Source organism: Microcebus murinus, chromosome 1 (genome assembly GCF_040939455.1).
Source record: "Microcebus murinus isolate Inina chromosome 1, M.murinus_Inina_mat1.0, whole genome shotgun sequence".
Classification (NCBI taxonomy): Eukaryota; Metazoa; Chordata; class Mammalia; order Primates; family Cheirogaleidae; genus Microcebus; species Microcebus murinus.
In genome coordinates, this window is record NC_134104.1 from 10,326,897 (window position 1) to 10,333,273 (window position 6,377).

Sequence of the window (6,377 nt, forward strand, 5' to 3'; positions counted from 1 at the left end):
CTATTTTCTACAAAAGATTGTGCAGAATTCATTGTATTTCTTTTTTAAATATTTGGTAGAATTTGGTAGTGAGTGAATTTATTGTATTCCTTTTTTAAATATCTGGTAGTATATGTTATTGTATATGCTGAGTGCTAGAATCTGGAGAGTCCATCTACATAAGGTTTCTAAATATAAATTCCATTTTTAAAATAGTAATAGGGCTGTTCTATATGTCATCTTGAGTGAGTTTTGGTAACTTGTGTTTATTGGAGAATCTGTCCATTTTATTAAATTGTCAAATTGATGAGCAGGGTCTATAGTGATAACTCCTCTTTCATTCCTAATATTGATAATTTGTGTTTTCTCCCATTCTCTGCCAATCCTAATAGAGGTTTATCAATTTTATTAAGATTCTCAAAGAACCAAGTTTTGCTTTCATTGATTTTTCTCTATTGTTTTTGAACTCATTTTCAATTTCATTGATTTATGTTTTTAATTTTTTTATTCCCTTTCCTTTGCTTGTTTTGGGTTTATTTTGCTCTTCTTTTTCTAATTTCTTGAGGTAGGAGTTTAGATTATTTGTTTGATACCTTTCTCTTTTTTCATGTGAGCATTTTAATAATGTGAATTTCCTTCTCAGAACCTCTTTAGCTGCATTCCCCAGATTTTTATGTATCTTCATAGTCATCCAGTTCAAAATATTTTCTAATTTCCCTGAGACTTCCTCTTTGACCCATGAATTATTAACAAGTGTGTTGATTAATTTCTAATGGTTTAGAATTTTTTTTATTCTGTTATTGACTTCTAGTCTAATTCTGTTATGGTCAGAGAACATATTTTCTATGATTTCAGTTCTTTAAATTTGTTAAAGGTTTGTTTTATGACCCAGGATATGGTCTATCTTGGTGAAAGTTCCATGCAAATCTGAGAAGAATGTATATTCTGCTGTTGTTAAGTAGAGTGTTCTATAAATATCAATTAGAACCAGTTGTTTATAATGTTCAATTTTCTATACTATAGCCTTTCTGACTGTCTGCTAAGTTCTGTTGATTACTGAAAGATAAATGTTGAAGTTTCCAGCTATAATCATGGATTTGTATGTTTCTTATCTCAGTTCTGTGAGCTTTTGCTTCATGTATTTGCAAGATCTGTTGTTTGGTATGTACATATTTATTATTGTTATGTCTTCTAATGAAAATTATTATGTATTGCCCATTTTTATCCCTGGTAATTCTTGTTTGCTCTGAAGTCTGCTTTGATATTATTATACCTTTGCCACCCTAGATTTCTTCTGATTAGTGATATATATATATATATTACTTATATATAAATACATAGATTTCTTTACTTTTAGCCTATGCATGTTGTTATACTTGAAATGAGTTTCTTGTAGACAGTATATAGTTGAGTTATTTTAAAAATCCATTCTAACAAACTTACCTTTTACTTGGCATATTTAGTCCATTTACATTTAATGTAATTGCTGATATTTCTGATTTAGGTTTGCCATTTTACTGTTTTCTGTTTACCTATTTATTTTTAGTTTATGTTTTCCCTTTTCTTGCCTTCTTTTAAGTTATTTAAACACCTCTTCATTTTCTATTTTATCTGTTGCATTTTTGCTAAATTTCTTTGTGTAATTTTAAAGCAATTGTTCTAGAGATTTATATATGTATACACACACTCAACTTTTCCAGTCCATGTGTTGACAGAATCAATATTTTAGCACTTCAAGTGATACATTACTACCATATAGGTTCATTTACCTGACTACCTTTATGTTGTGGTTGTCTTATTTGTTACATCAACATACATTGAAGCTTTGTACAGTAGTAGTATTGTAGCCAATGAGGTTTATCTTAGGTGCAATTATTACTAATTGAAAACTTTTCCCCATACCCCGCCATCACAACTTGCAATTTTTGACAGTCCCAATGGGGATTGAATTAAAAAATATATATTGAAAACCCCACAAAATTCCACTAGACAATCTTATAATTTTTGCTTTCAAACATCAAACACATTATTAAGAAATCAAGAGGAGAATAGTCTATTTGCCCAGATATTTACCACTTTTGTTGCTCTTCCTTCATATCTTTTTGATATTCCAACTGTCTTTCTGATGTCACTTCCCATTTGTCTGAAGAACTTCCTGTAGCAATAGTGCTGGTACCAACAAAGCCTCTTAGTTTTCCTTCACCTTTTTATTTCATCTTTATTCCTAAAGGATATTTTTATTGGGTATAGAGTTATGGGTTGACAGTTCTTTTCTTCTAGCACTTTAAAAATGTCCCATTTTCTTTTGTAGAAACTTGCAACTATTTGAATCATGTTCCCCTATAATTAATGTGCTGTTTTTCTCTGGCTGCTTTAAATATTTTTTTCTTTAGTTTTCAGAAGTTTGATAATGATGTATTTAGGCATGGATTTCCCTGGATCTATCTAGCTTGGGATTTCCTGGACTTTTTGAATCTGTAGTTTTATGTTTTTCTCCAAATTTGGGAAACTTTCTGCCATCTGTTTCTTTGAATTTTTCCATGTACCACATTCTTTCTATTTTCTTTCTAGAACTCCTAATATAAGACTGTCAGACCTTTTGATATTTTCCTACAGGTTCATGAAATTCTGTTCTTTATTTTTCAATCTTTGTTCTCTGTATTGTTCAGATTTTATCATTTCTCTTGATTTATATTGAAGTTCGCTGATTCTTTTCTTCATCATCTCCATTCTGCTATTGAGCCCATCCAATTAGATTTTTATTTCACTTATAGTTTTTTTCATTTCTAAAATTTCCTTTTGTTTCTTCTTTATTTTATTTCTTTTTAAAGAAATAGTTTATCTTTTCATTTATTTCAAGAATGTTTGCCCTTACATGTTGGAGTATTTGTATTATACTTTATAAATAGCTGCTTTAAATTCTGTTTCTTCTCAGCATTGGTATGTTGATTGTCTTTTCCCATACTCACTGAGATTTTTCTCAATTCTTCATATGTGTTGAGTAATTTTTTATTGTACCCTGGACATTGTGATGATTATAACACTCCAGATCTTATCTAAATCCTTTGAAAAATGTTGGTCTGATTTTTGTTTTGTTTTGTTTGTTTTTAAAGCAGAGGATATATCTAATTGAGTTCAGATCACAAGTTCAAGGTCAACAAGTCTTCTATGCGTTATGGTTCCAATATCAGTTCTGTTTTCCAAGACTTCAGATCTGTCCCTGTGTACATGTACCCTACTCAGTGACCAGTCTGGGACTTGGGCAATGGTTTATTTTTTAGTTTAATTCTCAAAGTCTATAGTATGTTATTTAGGGTGAAGTCTATTCTTGTGCATCTCAGAGGTGAGCCCAGAAGTTCATAAACAACTTTATAGGGTTGCTTTCCCTAGTTCTTTCATATCTCTGGTACTTTCCAGTTCCCAGGAGGTCAATTATTTTGGTCCTCTGGCCAGGAAGCTGGGGCTTTACTTAGGCTGTTATGCTAGGCACTTCCCACAACTATATCTGTGTCTGGGGACAAGGGTGAGAGAACAAAGAGAAAAGAAAAGTACTGGGGATTTTCCCCACCCTTTTGGGACTGCAGCTACTCTGATCACAGGAAAAATTCTCCTCCCTCAGAGTTTTAGGTTCCTGCAAGTTCTAGTGTCTCAGCCACCATGGGATTATTTTGGGACTGGGGCACAAGAAAATGGAAAAAAGAAAAAACCAAAACAGGTGATTGATTTCTCCACTCCTTCTAAGTATTAGGAGACCTCATTCCTGCTCCCTTGAGCCAGACCCTCTGGTCAGACCCGGGCTCCTTCTGGGGTTCTCTCTGTCTCCACCAGTGTGTCCACTTCTGGACTTCAGGCTGCACTGAATCCAGGCCAGGTGATTCTGAAAAGGGAAAAATGGTCACTCACCACCAGGTCAGCACTACTTGACATTCTGTCTTGTTTACCAATTTTCCAGCAACCATTTGCTTTTCAGAGTCTTCAAGTAGCGGTTGCATGCATTCTTGTATGGGTTTTACAGCAGCTTTCTCTGAGAGACAGAGTGCTTACTCCCTCCTGTCCTGAACCAGACTCCAATGTATTTTATTTTGTGCATTTAAGAACATAATTCTGACAAGAGATCCCTAGGCCCTACCAGCTTGCAAAGAGACTCCACGGCACAGAAAGAACCCTTAGCTAAAAGGGAGGGACAGAGGTATCAACAATCACTTGCAAACCAGCACTGTACTTGCTCAGGAGGAGCAGCTAGGATCTTTGGAAGCTCTTGGAGAGCACCTAGGTTGTTTTGGGTTCAGGAAAACTTCCCAGTGAGCAGCAGGGGAAGAGTGTCTCCAGCACTGGAAAACTAAGCTCACACATCAGAAAAGAACCAGAGCATAGAAAGTGTGGGGCATTGCAAACAGATCAGAATGGCCAGGATGTGAAGTTCTATGGGCTCTTGAGGCCAAGCTGAAAAGAGAATAACCTTGTTTTATTGGTTTTATAGCATTGGTGAACTATTACATTCAATGAAATTCTAAGTCCACTGGAGTCTGTCTTCTTCATGATATCCATCGTAGAACCCAATTCCAATCTCCATCTCAGTTCTATACATAGATTCTGCCATTTAGGCATTTAACATTTGAATAAAGAATCCATTCATTTTGTATGCTTGGCAACAAACTCTGCTGTGCATACATATACCATTGGGTAGCTGTTTTAAATTGCTATTTCAGAGATCAAAAATTCAATGAGGAGAAGGAAAGGAAAATACAAAAATGATGAATGCAGAAAAAAAATAGCCAAAGGGAAAAATGTTTAATTCCATCTTTTTATTATGATAAACTAGCAGAACAACTGCAAATAACTCACATCATTGGTAGAATGGATTTCTCTGTGCTTTTTGACAAATTCATATTTGTCAGAGCTTGAGGCAGAGCACAGGAATAAGTACGATGAAATGGAGAAAATGTGTTTAGAAATAAAAAAGAGGAAATAAGTTCCCAAGGAAGGTAAATGCAGCATGCAATAATACGATTCACATCCCCACAGAGAAACACACGTAGGCCTGTTGGGAAACCCCATGGCTTTGCCCCATGGTGAAGCGGTGAGCTGAATCTGACCCGAGGCAGAGAACTCATTTCCGCCCCATGAGATAGAAGGATGGTTTGGACAGAAAGGGAGGCAAGGGAGACCACATATCCACAGCACTGTAGAGGTGACAGGCTAAAGATGAAATGACAATAGGCAATTCAGAGACAGGTCATTTAATTTAGCTTAAGAAAGAATTTGGTGCCATCTCACGCAACACAATTTGCCCGAAAATCCAAACAGAGAAAGAGAATAAATTGAAGGAGCTTCTTTCAGGCACTTGCCCTTTATTGATCAGCTGCTATAAGATGAGCCTGAACTAAGCTCTAGGGGTGTTTTATAGGATGAATTGTTTCCCTCCAAGACTTATATATCGAAGCCCTAATCCCTGGTACCTCAGAGTGTGACTGTGCTTGGAGACAAGGCCTTTAAAAAGGTGATTAAGGGCCGGGTGCGGTGGCTCACGCCTGTAATCCTGCTCGGGCCTATTCTGGCCTGCTCCTACTCTGGGAGGCTGAGGAGGGAGGATTGCTTGAGCTCAGGAGTTCGAGACCAGCCTGAGCAAGAGCAAGACCCCATCTCTACTATAAATAGAAAGATATTAGCCAAACAACTAAAAATATTAAAAAAAAATTAGCCGGGCATGGTGGCACATGCCTATAGTCCCAGCTACTTGGGAAACTGAGGCAAGAGGATTGCTTGAGCCCAGGAGATTGAGGTTGCTGTGAGCTAGGCTGATGCCATGGCACTCTAGCCTGGGAAACACAATGAGACTCTGTCTCAAAAAAAAAAGGTAATTAAGGTTAAATTAGTTCATTAGAGTGGGCCCTGGTGCCCTTATAAGAAGAGGACACTTGGACACAGAGAGAGCCACCAGGGCTTTGTGCACACAGAGGAGAGACCATGTGAGGACACGGTGAGAAGGTGGCATCTGCCATCCCAGGAGAGAGGCCCCAGAAGAAACCGACCCTGCCAACACCTGGATCTGGACTCTAGCCCCCAGGACTGTGAGACAATAAATTTCTGTTGTTGAAGCCACCCGGTCTGTGTGTGGCATCTTATCTTGGCTGCCCGAGCAGACCGAAACAGGTACAAAGGTGGGCGGGTCTCCCAGGCTTGTGAGGAAGCCGACCCAGGGACAAACGGTAACAGTGACCAGAACACGTTGGCAGGGTGACGTGCAAGCTTGGGGGCCCGTAATCAGAGCATGAAGGGGAAAGAGAAGTGGTTCTGGCAAATTACCAAGAAGGTCAATGGATAAATTTAACTTCAGAACTGTCTACACTGCTACTTCCTCTGAAAGCTGATTCATCCTGGCATCGGTCAGACTGAAA

At 37.4% G+C, this 6,377-nt stretch overlaps 1 pseudogene; it reads left to right on the forward strand.

The window, feature by feature from the left end:
• The first annotated feature begins 1,800 nt into the window (after window positions 1-1,800).
• On the forward strand, window positions 1,801-1,923 carry LOC142874888 (uncharacterized; annotated as a pseudogene).
• Window positions 1,924-6,377: the final 4,454 nt, after the last annotated feature.